Below are 16,762 nucleotides of genomic sequence, written 5' to 3' on the forward strand. Positions count from 1 at the left end.
GTTACAGAAGAGACAAAACCCAGATTAATCAAGTTCAGTAAAAGTGTTAATGTTTTATGCGTAATGAGTTATAACTGTGCATATTATCACTGGAATTTTAACAAATAAGGGATGCAGTCGTAGACAATTACAGATTTGTTCTTGATCTTGTTAGTTTGCAAATATTTGCATTTTGTAAGTTTGCACACTGGAAAAATAGTCTTCATACAATTAAGATAATGCTGCTCCTTTGTGTAGATCTAATGTGCAATTTGTTTTCTTGTATTTGCACACTACAAAAATGATTGCAGACTAGGGATTGTGTTCTCTGTTTTTGGGACTCTGTACGTATAGTTTCAAGACCTGAGAATTTGCTGTGAACTTGGTGTCTTTATCTTCCGCACGCGTGCACAAGGGGGTGTTTAAAACACCGAAAAGAGCCTGCAAATAAGTTGACGTTGAGAAATAAATCCCTCGCCAAAAAGATACATAACGGTTGGCACGGGAAGGTCATGAAGTGTCTTTAAACGCCTTCTCAACAGTATCAAAAGTTCAGAAAATGTGCCGCAAAGTTAAGACAGTGGTTAAAAAAAATACAAGAGACAAAAGAACGCCAACGCTCCATTTGGCGTAACGCTAACTTGACAGAGTAGAATGGTCGCACAATTCCAATCGATCTCCGGCTGTGATAGCGAGCGATCCCTGGGGCATCTCGCCTGTTGATTTAAAACTCCCAAGAAACAACCGTTTCGGCGAATTACGCCTTTTCATTTAATATCCTCCTTGCAAATTACATCATAAATTCCATCAAATACGCTTGCAGTCGCCGCAAGCCTTTTCCTGAATGAACTCCTCAACCTGGGTGCTTTAGGGCACCCATCGCTATTTAAGTGGCAGAAAGCGTTGGGTTTTTGAAATTTTGTGTTCAGCTTTTTTTTATTTTTTTTTATTTTTTATCTCGTATAAACCTAATGGGCCATTCTACAAATACGAGTTGAAATGAGCCTTTCTTAGTCTGTGGAGAGGCGTTCGGAGAAGGGAAAAAAATCGAGATAAGAAACGCTAAGAAGGAAGAGAAGGAGAGTGGGGAATACATTACAAAGATACGAATGTTTACGATGCGAGGGTTAAGTGGGAAGGTTCAAAGGGGTGATTGATTCTTGACATTTTTTTTTACTGAAGCAGAGAGAATGATTTACGGTCCTGTTTCAAAGGAAAACATTAAGGACCAGAAACTAAGGAAGCCACTTTTGTTTCTGTGGAGCGAAGAACAATCTGTTAGAGCCTGTTTTTGAGCACAGTTTTCCCTTTTAAAGGGATAATAATACCGACGAAAAAAGGCCCTCAGATGGCTCTTCATTGTTATACCATAAGATTCTGCGTTACAAATTATGCTACCACGCCTTCACTTTGCACAAGGCAAGTGTTTGAAAGTTTTAATTAGATTTAAATTAAAATCGTCAAAATTGGCCAAAAAGAGCACTCTTCGTGAGGGTTGGGTTGGGTTACTTCCTTTGAATAACTTCCCTTGTTTGTGCATGTGATGCTCGTACTAGGCCGTCGCGTCATAGACGGCGCTAACGTCTTGCTGCCAGGCGCGTCTCTGGACTATATGTTTGATTCCAGCACTGGAGAGAAGCAACGCCCTGCAGCAGGTGCACTCACTTTGATTAAACTAATTAACATACTTGTGGTGCGTTTTAGAGCGAATCGTGCCCTGTGCATTTATATCAAGGTAGAATGGATTACCTAATGAGCGCTTCTGGGGTGATAACGCGAGACAACTCCTGTGATCTTGCCGCGAGGTGGCGCCAGTTACCAGCCGAAAGAATGAAGGGGCATAACCTCACCAGAACCGACCATTGTCTGTTTACCGTATAAAATGGACGACTCACACACGAACTGTTACCAAACCGATATGCTATTTGGGACCAATGCAAGTTTTTGTTCCTTTCTCGTGTGATCTTGCTGCGAGGTGGCGCCAGTTACCAGCCGAAAGAAAGAGGGGGCATAACCTCACCAGAACCGTTATTATTATTGTTATTATCATAATGTCAATCGTTCTTACGCCAGCATAAAGGTTGGTTACGTGACTACAAAGACCCGTGCACTCGGAGACCTCATAACTGTGAACTTGATGGACAATGGCATCGGCCACGACAACGCTACAGTTTCCGACCTCCGTGTGTTTCCAATCAATTCACTTCTTGATTTTTGCCCTTGAAAGGGCGGGTTGGCACGAACAGACTGAACTCATTTACCAGCGGGAAGAATTGTCCTCTCTGGCACTGTGTGACACCTTATTCCTTCTCTTGCAAACGACCTCTCTGTGCACGATTTTTCCATGGAACTAGATCATCCTCCCACTTTGACACATGAAAGTCTACAGCTCGCTAGCTTTTTGTGCAGAGAGAAAGTTGATACTTCATTTGGTTCGGAAGTTGTGCAAATATGCGTGTGTGGTTGTCAATGTGATGTTTCGATTGTGATTGTTAAATTTGTGAGTGAATGGGAATAATTAAGAAAATGTTCATGACTGTTTGTTTGCTTAACGCCCAGCCGACCACAAAGGGCCATATCAGTGCTTTTAGTTATGCGCTATAGAAATCTCCTTAATAAATACATAAATCAGGACGGTGCTGCTTTGACATATAATGTGCGCCACACACAAGACAGAAGTCGCAGCACAGGCTTCATGTCTCACCCAGTCACATTATTCTGACACCGGACCAACCAGTCCTAGCACTAACCCCATAATGCCAGACGCCAGACGGAGCAGCCACTAGATTACCAATTTTAAAGTCTTAGGTATGACCCGGCCGGGGTTCGAACCCACGACCTCCCGATCACGGGGCGGACGCCTTACCATTAGGCCACCGTGCCGGTTTCATGACTGTTGCCTGTGTCAAATTGTGAACTCAAATTATCAAAAATCTGCCGTTTTTCTGTTAATATATTCCGTTGATTGTTTTTCAAAGCTTGTCTGGTGTGAATTAGAGTAAACCTTTCTTGAGTTTTAACTGCGACATTTAGGGAAAATTGCTGGATTGATTGGGTAATCAAATGATATGTATTCCAGTCAGGCAAAACCAAAAGGGTTTACGCCTATTAACAAAACAGATTGTCATCATTTTCACGAGTTTTCATTCACAAACACCTGGGAAATAAATCTCATGTTCCCCATGCAATATCTCGAGGTGGTGAATGGGTTTGAGCTTTCAGGTGAAACGTGGATTGTCAAAGTAAAAGCCAATCAGGCTGATTGTTTGATTTGTGGAACCATCGCGGCTTTGGATTTGTGTTTCCGAGGACAACGATTGTAAGCATTCACTCTCAAAGACCCAATCAATGTTGATAATTACCGCGGCGACTCATGGTCAATTTGCAACTTATCTCTGTAATCGCAAACTCCGCAAGGAAAAGTCATAAACACTTAATAGAAAAGAAATATGCTCAACACTTACTGAACTCACAGGTATGATCGCAGCTCTGTACATTTTCAGGCTGGAAGAAAAGCGTCAACAAGCTACGTTTGACGTCACATACAACTTTGATGTGTTATCTCGTGCTACTGTGACGATGCTTTGTGGCCCGGAGTTGGATTCTAAAAATTCGTCTCCCTGTGGGTTATTGTGCATTTTGTTGCACAACCAAAATGATGACAAAAACGATGTTTGGTGGCTTGTTGTCAGACCAGCATTTTGTTGTTGGTCCTCGGGGAGCATATCGCCTTTTGTCTCATATTTATCAACCGCGGCCTTTGGCCTTGGTCGATAAAGATGAAACAAAAGACGATATGGTCCCCTTGGACCAACAAAAAAGGTCTGTCAACAAGCCACCAAACATCTTATAATGTTCATTGGTTCACACCAACATAAAGGTTAGATACGTAACTACAAATGAACTCCACGGCCCTCATAACGGACTCTTGTCCAACCAATGACAACGTTACGGTTTCCGATCTCAAAGTGTTTGCAATCAATTCACTTCTTGGTTTTGCCCGTGAATGGGAAAGTTGGCACCAGCAGAATGGACTCATTTTCCGCAGGCAGAGTTGCCCTCTGAGCCACTTAATGCCCTGTCAGAATGTGTGGCAGGCCCTAAGCACGTGATCAATATTGTCCAATCGTCTAATCATTTTCTCTTCTGCTCCGTGTAAATGTGTGAGTTTTAAGAGCGAGGTCATTGTGACATCCGTTTTTGGGGATAAGTGGGGTTGAGGAGAAACTGTGTGTGTGTGTGTGTGGTTCAGGTGTTGTAGGTGTGTGGGTTTTGTAGGTGTGTGTGTGTGTGTGTGTGTGTGTGTGTGTGTGTGTGCGTGTGCGTTTTTGTGCGCATCAATCAGGTCCTCTCTCTCTCTCTCTGTCTCTCTCTGTCTCTCTCTGTCTCTGTCTCTCTCTCTCTTTCTCTCTCTCTCTCTGTCTCTGTCTCTGTCTCTCTATCTCTCTGTAAGAGATTTGAAATAAAGAAGATCCGTAGTTATCCTTATTAATCTCCTTCCAGATTCTTTATATGTGCACACACACACACACAGTCAATCATCTGACTCCCGCTCAGAAGTTTAGGAAAGCAGAGAGAAGATTAGAAGAATTTGTAGTCTTTCACCAACTCATTCTTTCCAAACAATAGCCAATGGTTTAATTAGAACATACAAATTGGTTTCTTTCTGACATAGCAATTATCAACTCATTCCTCAAATTCTCAAATCTTTCCTTGCTTACAATAATCAATTCATGACCTTTTGAAACTCATTCATTCATTGTCCACGACCTTGTGAAACTCACTCATTCATTGTCAACGTCATAACATATTTACAAGGACAAGAAAGCAAATAAACAAAACATAACTTTTACGTTATGTAAAGGTGACGATGTAGCTAGCCTTCAACCTCACGGCCTCCATCGCACCCTCGCCACACTGGCATCACCCCGCACAAGTCAGACTGGGGCGGCCTGTTACAAAATATAACACCCTACTGTAACAACTAACAATATTCAAAAACACACCAACCGAGCACAAGAAAATTATACAATTCCGAAATTATTCAAATACATAAGTCATGTCCGCGCATACAAAAGAAATGTTCAAGTTCACACAAAACTAGCAAAGTACCTCATCTTCCAATATGGCGGCACCCATACAAAAGTCCAAGTCATCCCGGCAATGTTTCCCGGTTCCAAGGTTGACATCAAGATCAAATGTTTTCTTGCAAAGTTGACATCAAAACCAAGAGCAGGTTTTCTCATCCGAGAGCCCAGGTCGAATGACTTTCAATTGTCAGGCAGTTTACAATCACAACTCACAAAATCAGGCGGTTGCGATTATAACGTGAACAACTCGCACAGTTGTAAACTCACGTGCTGCGAACCCAGTTTGACCGTCCGTAGCTAACCATGGAATTTTACTGAACTGTTAAAAGTTTCCACTCTCAAAGTTAAACCACTCCTGACAACCTCTTTGTATTACAAAAAGCACTAGTTATATCCCTTCAACTATAAACACCATAACCGCCATTCATTACATCACCCCTTTCCCCGATTAAAAAAAAATGTGAACCCAAAATGAACATTTTTTTTTCAAAAACTGTACAAGTATAAGTATTCCAGTAACAAGAAAAAATTTTAAATACATAAAAAAAATACATAAATAGATTAATAAATAATCAAAGCATAAGGAAAACATTTATTAAATACTCTGTCCGTTCCCAAAGAGTGCAATCAGTTTACAACCAAAAGACAGTGCCATCCACCAAAAAAGTGACGAAAGCCACGAGGCTGTCCTTAAACATGAGCAACAATGGCAAGCATAATAAACCACATTTACGCCGCCGTGTAGATAATCACCCACTGTGTTAATCCACAATAGTTATACTCATGGACATTCAGCAATTTTCGCCTATTACTGAATGCAATAACATTGACGTTCTTGGTACCAAAGATCGCCAACAAAGTTTGAGTAGCCCCCGCTAAACTCAATACAGTAAACCTCGACTACAACACAAAATGGTACTAGCATCAAAATATCCAAACAAATTTTTCCAGCCAGATTAAATAATAATCACAATGTGAAAAAAAACCAAGAACAAAATTAAATTAGTTCTTAATACATACACAGCATATCAACACTCACAGCACAAAAAGTATTGTCCTTGTTGATTGCAGAAAGTCTTTTCACTGTTCTTTCAACCATCATGTTCCATTCACTTCGTCAAGCGTGACAACACATCAGCTTCAAAATTCCTGACTCCAGGAATTGGCACTACTGTGAATGAATACTCTTGGAGAGACAGAGCCCATCGCAACAGTCGGCCGTTGGCAGTTTTGGACTGTCGTAAGTACGTCAACGGTCTGTGATCAGTCTCAACAAAGAAATGTGAGCCAAACAAGTAGCGATGGAATTTGTCAACTGCCCACACCAACGCTAGGCACTCTCTCTCCACAGTAGAGTATCTGGTTTCTCTTTCCAGCAGTTTCCTGCTGGCATACAGAACTGGATGAAGGACGTCGTCATCATCAGGCTGCATCAGGGCTGCTCCAATCCCCGTGGAGGATGCATCCGACCGCACTGTGAACGGCCTGGAAAAGTCTGGCAATCTCACCAGTGGTTCAGACGACAAAATTTCTTTGACCCTGTCAAAAGCCATCTGACACTCTTTTGACCAACGAACTTTGTTTGGTTGGTTCTTCTTTGTGAGTTCTACCAGGGGGGACACAATAGACGCGAAGCTTGGGACATAGCGCCTATAGAAACTGATGAGCCCTACCAATGACCGGACTTGTTTCTTTGTGGTTGGGACAGAGACATTCAAGATTTTGGACACTTTGGAGGGAACTGGACGCATGCTACCCTCCCCAACTATGTGACCCAAAAACTCAATAGAGTCAAACCCTGCCTCTACTTTCGACGGTCTCACAGTCAACCCATGTTTTCCCAGTTCTGTCAACAGTCCGTCAAGTGCCTCTAGATGCTCACACCAGTCTTCTGTGGCTACAAGTACGTCATCAAAGAAATGAACAGATTTGAACCTATCCAGATCCAACATCTTCATCATCCTCGCGAAAGTACTTGGTGCTGTACTCATTCCGAACGGCATCTTCTTGAACTGATATAGACCTTGAGGGGTACGAAAAGCCGTTTTTGCTCGATCCGACTCTGCCATCGGAATTTGCCAATAGCCCTTAGCCAGATCAATCTTCGTGAAATGCTGCCTGCCCTGCAATGAAGCAAACAGAACTTCCGGATCCGGTATTGGCTCAGCGTCAAACTCCGTAATCTTATTGAGGTGTCTGAAATCGATGCAAAAACGAGTACTTCCGTCCTTCTTCTTGACTAGAACAATAGGAGACGAGAACGGAGAAATAGACGGCTCTATTACGTCTAGATCTAACATCTTCTTCACTTCTTCTTCAACCACTTTCTGAGACTCAAATGGTAACGGATACTGTTTCACATTGACCACAGTACCTTCAGGAATCCTCACCATATGCTGCACTAGGTCACAAGTACCAGGCAAATCCGTCATTTTGTCCTGATGCCTCTGAAACACCGCCTGCACTTTTTGTTTTGCCTGCATAGACAAGTCAGGACTATAGACCACATCATCTACATTCTCAGTCTGAACTGTAGGAACTGACTGTAGTTTGACTTTCTGAATGTCTACCTCCTCTACTGCACTGGACCCACTGATCACTCCCAATGTGGCAACAACTGGGTTCTGACCATCAAACGACACCACACAACCAGACGACTCTTCCGATTTTCCTTGGCCAACTTTCTCGAACAGATCATGCAACGTTTTGTCATCCCTTTGCATTTTGGACAGTTTCTCAGCATTGATATCAAGTTGGGGAACTTTAGCGGTCAACAGCGGTCTAAAAGGACGTTCTTCTCTAGCTTTTTGACCTCTTGTCTGGACTGCGCTAGTAACCTCGACACATCCAAATGTACATCCCTGTATTCTTCCCAAAATGACGTCACATACTGGATTGTCGATCACACATGCCTCAACACTTCCAGAAAAGTATGGTGTATCCAGACTCACAATCGCAATGGGCAACCGAACCAAATCCCCACTGAACTGTCTACACACCTGTACCTTCCCAGTAAACTGATCATCTCTCACTAGGGACTTCCTGACCCCAACCGTGGAACACCCACTATCCAACATGACCGTGACCTCACTACCATTTAAGGTACCTTCACATGTCTGAATAGACTCGGGAAGTTCATCACTACCTGAAAATCCTACTGACGCCACAGACTGCTCGTCTTCACTACAGCTGGACTCCTCAACAGTGACAACGGATACTGAAGCAGTATGCATTTTTTTGGGACAATCTGCCAACTTGTGCGAAGTATCTTGACACCACCAACACTTCCTCTGATAGTTCTGACCACCTCTACCTCTACCAGCTTGACTAGCACCTCTGCCACCCTTATTATCAGGAGAGCTTTGTTCTGTCGGTGGGTTTGTGTCAGCCTGACTATTCTTCTTAGAAAACCTGTGACCACCTCGACCACCTGACCCTGAATGACCTCTCCCACTTGGAATACCAACATTAGCCAACAGAGGATCACTAGAACCTTTTGCTGCTAGGTTTTGACTAGGATGTGCTTCCCTGTATCTTTCAGCTGCGTCTATCATGGTTTGAGCGGTAGTATGCTTGTCTTCTTTCAGAAAAGTAACCAGAGACGACGCACAACTAGACAGAATCTGCTCTCTGAGCACCAAGTCACAGAGCAAAGCGAAATCTGTGCCAACTCCAGCCATATCTGTCCATCTAGTAAAATATCTTCTCATGCGGGAGAAAAAGACATGCATGGTTTCACCAGATTCAGGTTTGCATGAGCGAAACTGCGTTCTGAAACCTTCTTCAGTACATTTGAATCTCTTCAACAAATGCGCTGACAGTTTGGCATAGTCATTAGTATCTTCTACTGGTAACTCTTGAAAATAATTCAGAGCACGACCTCTGAGTAGAGTAGGCAAAATCAAAGCCTTCTCATCCTTTGACCACTTCAAGCTAGCTGCGTGCTTATCGAAGCGATACAGATAACTCTCAATGTCATCTGATTTATCATCAAAATAGGGAATCTTGGGACGATTGGCCAACTTATTCTTGCTTGCTTTTTCAACCAACTCGTCTGCTCGCAACTTTGCCTCCCTGTTCGCCTTTTCTTCTTCAATATCGAGACGACGATTTTCAATCTTAGCTTGTTCAGCTAACTCTCTCTCTTTAAGCTCACGTGCAGCAGCGAGTTCTTTTTCTTGACGAAGATTTTCAATCTTAGCTTGTTCAGCTAACTCTCTCTCTTTAAGCTCACGTGCAGCAGCGAGTTCTTTTTCTTGAAGAGCAATATCATTTTCTCTTTTCAACAAAGCTTCTCTTCTTGCTGCTCTTTCCTCACGCAAACTATCTTCCACATACTTGTTCAGTGATGCACCATCCTTTCCTAAGGCTTCACCCTCCACCTTAAACTGCGCTATCAAAGCTTGAACCTCTTCTTGAGATGCCATCGTGAACAAACCGCTATCACTTAAGCAAACTATGACTATCCACTACATAGAATGCTAGAGGGCAACACCAAGACTTAGCTTTGACTAACGTGAACACAATAGTCCACTAAACTTTAGAATTTACCTGACTTCCTCAAGTACAGTACTAAAGCGACACAGTCTAGGAAACCGATCAACCGAACTACAAGGGGAAACAATCAATACATTTGAAACTAGGTTCCGCCCAAAAACTTGGCCTAGAAACTAGACATACCCCCATTCCCAAACACTTATGAATCAAGGCATTGCTGACCCACAACTATTTACAAACTGTGTACACGTAAAAGGGAAAAATGATGTGTCATGTATTATTCACTTGTAGGTAAAACTAACCTACAGGGCGCTTCATGTAAAGTAGGGGGGAAAAAATAACCTACTCACAAGCAAGAACCAACACTCAGAGAAACAAATTACCCTCAAAAATATATAGAATGTTAACTTGAGTGTCAGATAAGCAAATGACAAATGACTCACTCCTGTCCAAAATATGTCGTTCAGTCAGGCACAGGATGCATCCGTCCACAGACCAAGGAACTCCCTTCACAGGCAGATGACAAGGATGTCCATCCTCCAGACTGCATGCATCAGCATCTGCGCAAAACCAAACAACACTTCAGCACTACAAGTCAATAATATAAAATAAGCCTAACTGCACTCAAGGGAACGCACCAAAAAAAATAATTAATCTTCAAAAATTTTCCAATTAATACAACCGCAAGCTCGCCAATGTAAGAGATTTGAAATAAAGAAGATCCGTAGTTATCCTTATTAATCTCCTTCCAGATTCTTTATATGTGCACACACACACACACAGTCAATCATCTGACTCCCGCTCAGAAGTTTAGGAAAGCAGAGAGAAGATTAGAAGAATTTGTAGTCTTTCACCAACTCATTCTTTCCAAACAATAGCCAATGGTTTAATTAGAACATACAAATTGGTTTCTTTCTGACATAGCAATTATCAACTCATTCCTCAAATTCTCAAATCTTTCCTTGCTTACAATAATCAATTCATGACCTTTTGAAACTCATTCATTCATTGTCCACGACCTTGTGAAACTCACTCATTCATTGTCAACGTCATAACATATTTACAAGGACAAGAAAGCAAATAAACAAAACATAACTTTTACGATGTAGCTAGCCTTCAACCTTACGGCCTCCATCGCACCCTCGCCACACTGGCATCACCCCGCACAAGTCAGACTGGGGCGGCCTGTTACAAAATATAACACCCTACTGTAACAACTAACAATATTCAAAAACACACCAACCGAGCACAAGAAAATTATACAATTCCGAAATTATTCAAATACATAAGTCATGTCCGCGCATACAAAAGAAATGTTCAAGTTCACACAAAACTAGCAAAGTACCTCATCTTCCAATATGGCGGCACCCATACAAAAGTCCAAGTCATCCCGGCAATGTTTCCCGGTTCCAAGGTTGACATCAAGATCAAATGTTTTCTTGCAAAGTTGACATCAAAACCAAGAGCAGGTTTTCTCATCCGAGAGCCCAGGTCGAATGACTTTCAATTGTCAGGCAGTTTACAATCACAACTCACAAAATCAGGCGGTTGCGATTATAACGTGAACAACTCGCACAGTTGTAAACTCACGTGCTGCGAACCCAGTTTGACCGTCCGTAGCTAACCATGGAATTTTACTGAACTGTTAAAAGTTTCCACTCTCAAAGTTAAACCACTCCTGACAACCTCTTTGTATTACAAAAAGCACTAGTTATATCCCTTCAACTATAAACACCATAACCGCCATTCATTACACTCTCTCTCACTCAATCTTAGTGCAGGAATGTACTTAACACTAGACCATCTACACTGGTAACTGTAACTATAGGCTTGCGATAATCAATGAAGCCATCTTTCACAATCAAATTCCATCTTAATACAGGAATGTCGCCAAGACCGTACTTACTTAAAATAGGAAGTTTATGCTGACAATATCTTACTAGAATGGGAAATTTGTGCTAACAGTAAACATCACCGGCTACCTCTCAAAATGGGAATCCATCTGAAGACAGGAATTTAGCACAGGCTAGACATCTTCCAATGTGAAATCTATGCCAACAAACGGCACCACCACTGGACATATATTAATTCACAGTGGTAAATCTGATTGCTAACACACACACACACACACACACACACACCAACACACATACACACACACACACACACACACACACACACACACACACACACACACACACACACACACACACACTAATCAATCAATATGATTATGAAGCTTATATAGCGCGTATTCCGTGGGTACAGTTCTAAGCGCTTGTCGAAGAGTTGTCAACACAGGACTAACAAAGAAACTAACATCTTCAGACGGACACGAACCCTATCACACACTAGCCAACCCTGGTAAACAAACAACTGTTTAACAACAATGTACACATCAATAGCTAGGTCCAAACAAACACACACACACCCTACCACCACCAAGGGACATATCATTCACAACGGAAAATCTGCACGGTAAAGCAATACCCTACAGACAGACCTATTATTTCCAGGGAACAATAGGCAATCGCTCTCAGCGCTAGAGATGTGTATAAAGGAGGAAGACTCGAGGGGATGAGATAATTAATGACAAAACACTGGACATTGGGAGCGGTCTCAAGTGACGCAGTGGTCATTCATATTCCAGCAGTCTCAGGGTGAATAATTGCCCGAGATTGCAATGATGATTGGTAATTAGTCTTCTATATAGGCTGATTGGATGTGCAGTCTCTTTCTTGGTGAGCAATCATTGATGTAGTCTTTGAGTACGTCTAGTTACCTTGATCTTTAGACTGTTTGACACCAGACCTAAATCAACTATCCAAGGGCTGTTCAAGAGGTTTTTTTCAATGTACGTCTGCACGGGTATATAATCTTACAAGTTAATATTATCCTTCAATGTCACACGCTTTCCTTCTTTGCCACTACTAAAGCAAACGTTTGCAAGATTGTATGTTACACGCTTTGGAGCATGGCAAGAACGGAGTCAAGCTCGCAATCGTCCCCCCAAAAGCCCAAAAGTGCACACATGGGTTTCATTTTTCCAGCTTTTACCGTTTCTTCACTTCAAAATGTCGACAGAATTGCACAGAAAAGTAAATCTGCGAGTGTTCGCAGTGGTGAAAGAAAATGTCATTTACACAAGAAAAAGCTGTTTCAGCACTACTAAGTCCATCGTTCGGTTCACCGCGATCATTTGGCTACATTAAGCGATGAAAAAAATGATAGTCTTTTCCTTAAGGTTCGCGGAGAAAGATGTTAACAATGTTTGAGTTTGGTTTTGTACAGATTTAGAATTAACGTGTTATTGCGCCCTGTTATTCTCTACAAAAACCAACATAAATAAAGTGGAATAGTCTGGTTCACATTTAGGATCTTGTCAAATGTACATACTCATTTGTTTGACGTGAGTGTATAACGGTAGTTATATATACAATTGCAAGGAGGGAAGACAGCGGAGAACGTCAAAATAATGACAGCTCAAAACAAAACCGTGTGAATGACGTTTTCAATCCAGAATCAGGAGCCATTTATCTTTCTGAGGGTGTGTACTTGTTTGCCCTCCGAGTTTGAATGCAATATTTTCAAAAAATCAAGGCGTTGTCTGAAGTGTACAAGAAAAAAAGAGTGACCTTGACCGGTGACCTTGAGTAGTGACCTTGGCCCGAAATGCTTTAAATATGTTTGCTAGAGGTGTATGTTCCTTCTAAGTGTATCAATACAATGTAAAAAGTGTGCAATTGAAATCATTATTTCACAAGTTATCTAGATAGGCAATGGTGTCGGAGGACCAACGGGCGGACCAACGGACAGACGGACGGAGGGACACAGAGCCGTATAGTGGTTCAACAATGGCTGAGAAGATCAATAATCAGTTTAAAATCGGCAGTGTAAAACTACCTATGTTTTAACAACCAAAAAGTATTACTATTGAACATTGAATTCACACGTGCCACGTCAGAGACGCTCAAGTGCCACGTCAGTGACGCTACATATTAACCGTTAGTCGGAAGGATACATTTGATATTTGCAATTTCTTTCATATTTCAGAGAGTATGACATGTCTAACAAAATCACACGATTTAGTTGGCTAATCTCATAGAATTTTAGAATTTCACTCAGTGAGTGAAATGCAGGTGAGCATTTTTGCCACGTCAGTGACGTTTTTTCAAACTCAAGTTAAGTACCCTTAACCTTTTTTACCTTAAACATTTTTAACCTTGGGTAGGAAGATTGTCATGTTTGGGGAAATCTCTGCACAAATTTGAGTTAATAAAAGCATCATGACTATTAATTTTATGGCGAATAATGTCTGATTTTTTTGTGCGAATTAATTTATACTTTCACAGCCTTCGGAAAGTGTGAGTTGGATTGTTTCAGAATGTGTGTTCGTAGTTTTCAGGTGCTGTTATTGTACAAATGAAGTCCATCTAATTCAAAAATTGGTTTACAACTGTGAAAATTAAATCCCCAGACTTGAGAATAGGCCACATGCCATTTTAGGTTCAGTTCTACACTTAACGGTATACATGACGCATTTCTCTCTCAAGAGATTAGCCAACTTCAGTCCCCAAACGGGCAAGGGAACCAATCCTCAGTGCAAGAATCTAGTCGCTGATAATTGCTTCCCTTGGCACCGAACAGGAGTTGTCATTGCCAGACGTCAGCAGTGCTGTGGTGAGAAATGCAAACGTCACTCGCTGTGGTCATTTTATCAGCTGGCCAAATGAGTCCTCAATAATTGGCACAATTGGTCATCAGCTGCCATCAGCTGCCATTCAGGGGCACACCTTACCTGTGGGACTGGTGATGAAGGGGTCGTATTCGACCTTATTTTTATTATTATTTTGTGTGTGCATATAACAAAAACAACATTACAGATATACGTACATTAACACATACATACATATTTACATACATTCGACACACATGTCTAAGGGTGAACCATTTATTACCGCAATGCCCTCGCTCGCAGTGAACATTCATCACCGCGCGTCACTTATTGTATAGCATATAATATGTAATATAACCTGTTAATAACGACCACCCAAGAGACCCATCAAAAGTGGTTGTTATACACAGGTTGTCGTTATGCAAAGGTGAATTATTTGAAAGAAAAACTCGTCGGGGATCCTTCAGAGTGGTGGTTGTGGGCAGGTGGTCGCTTTCGAGAGGTGGTCGCAAGAGCAGGTTCGACTGATAACTGTCGCAGAGAAATCGATCTCATGTAGTAGCGCAAGATCAGTGTAGGACTGCCCGGTACCGGTAAATCGTTTAGAACTGGTTGAGGATGGTAACTTCTGTTGCGCGAAACACAAGATGAAGTTTCAAGCCGTTCCAGGAAAATTGATGCATTATCTCTGTACACTAACTTTTTTTTTTTTTAAAGAAGCACACTTGAAAGACATTCGATCGCCACCGGCCGAGTGCGATACTCGTTATGAGGAGGAAAAGAGCAACCACGCTCACTGTAGGAGTACCCACTACGGGTAGAAAGGGTCAAAGGAGACCTCATCACCTTATCTACCCGTAAAATCCCAGTCACACATATAGACGCCGCTTCTATTACGATGGAAAAGTGTCCGAGAGCGTGGCCAATCGTGGGCCCAACGTGGGAGGATTTCCATGTGCGTAGTTTGGTCGGGGTGGGATCTACAAGGTCGGGAAGCTGCACGCTCTCCCCACGCTTATTTTGAACTGCACAAAACAAGGGTAGCCGGGTCGTGGCGCAGTACACAGTCGTGATGTAGTTTTTGTTTTAAATTTGCCATGTGCTGGATTTTGACGGCGATGTGCCCCGATTTGATAACTTGTTCAGATCGGAGTGATCGGCATGGTCTTCGTAAGGACGTAGAGCTGTGTGACGGGGGCGTAAAGGCGAATATGCTATGAGTGACCCCATGATGAAGGACGCTCAGCGACTCTCATACATAACAGACAAAGCTAGTTTTGGCGGTCACCAAAAAGGTACCTCCGTTCTCGTGTAAACCCTGATATTAATTGGGCGAAGTCAACGTCGCGAAGTCTTTTTCATGGAGCTCGCAGTACGACGCTTTGGCTCTGAATTTTCGGTAAAACGACTTCGCAAAATCTTCGCGTAGTCAACCTAATCGGGCTCAATTAATGCCTTCAGTTTGTTTGTTTGCTTAACGCCCAGCCGACCACGAAGGGCCATATCAGGGCGGTGCTGCTTTGACATATAACGTGCGCCACACACAAGACAGAAGTCGCAGCACAGGCTTCATGTCTCACCCAGTCACATTATTCTGACACCGGACCAACCAGTCCTAGCACTAACCCAATAATGCCAGACGCCAGGCGGAGCAGCCACTAGATTGCCAATTTTAAAGTCTTAGACGGTGTGACCCGGCCGGGGTTCGAACCCACGACCTCCCGCTCACGGGGCGGAAGCCTTACCACTAGGCCACCGTGCCGGTCAATGCCTTCAGTGAGCACGTGCAGCACCGGAGATCTGTTGAGGCTTTTACGTGGGATAAAACAACTTTCTTCACTTGGACACACACCAAAATTCAATAGCGTGATCGCAATTTGTACAAAGTGGGATTTTCCCAGAAATGAATTCATTTTTTAAAAAGTTACTAATGGCTTTGAAGGAATTGTGTTCAAACAAAGACTCCGACGCTGCTCAGAAGGCTGGTATGTGCGCGAGTGGATCGAGGGATGTTCTCACTCCACGTGAAAGACCATTCAGATCAGAGATGACGAGCCGAATCGTCTACACGGGAAGGGGAAAAGACAAAGAAAACTGGCTGTATGCAACACATTTAGGGGGAGGGGGGGGCTTGCGCATCATGCAAACCAATACGAATAGAAAGCTAATAATTGGTACTTTGACTGATTGAACATTGTGATCAAGGTTTCAAAGACTTATTCTGCTGTTAACCACCTTAAAAACTCCAGACAGAAACATGCACACGATTTCCCACCCGAACAGAAGACAACTAAACGCACAGATACACGAACTCAGCAGCGTCAAAATCAATGTTCCAGCACAAAGCGTAGCGATTATGTGCACGGCGCCGTGCATAGGTGTTCTTGTTTAACAAACCAAGGGTTTTCATATTTCATCGATTCCCATCGCTTTCAAAAGACCGTGATATATCGCCATCCTCCGGCCTGCCTATACACAAAATAAGGAGACGGCACAAGAACAGCAGCCGTAAACAGAAAGC

At 42.5% G+C, this 16,762-nt stretch overlaps 1 non-coding gene across 1 annotated transcript; it reads right to left on the reverse strand.

Annotated features, from left to right (window-relative positions):
- Positions 1 to 15,931: 15,931 nt before the first annotated feature.
- Trnat-cgu (transfer RNA threonine (anticodon CGU)) lies at positions 15,932 to 16,007 on the reverse strand. Its single transcript has one exon. It is a non-coding gene; the product is annotated as a tRNA-Thr (tRNA).
- Between the last annotated feature and the right edge of the window lie 755 nt (positions 16,008 to 16,762).

This window comes from Littorina saxatilis, linkage group LG4 (assembly GCF_037325665.1).
Source record: "Littorina saxatilis isolate snail1 linkage group LG4, US_GU_Lsax_2.0, whole genome shotgun sequence".
NCBI classification, from domain to species: Eukaryota; Metazoa; Mollusca; class Gastropoda; order Littorinimorpha; family Littorinidae; genus Littorina; species Littorina saxatilis.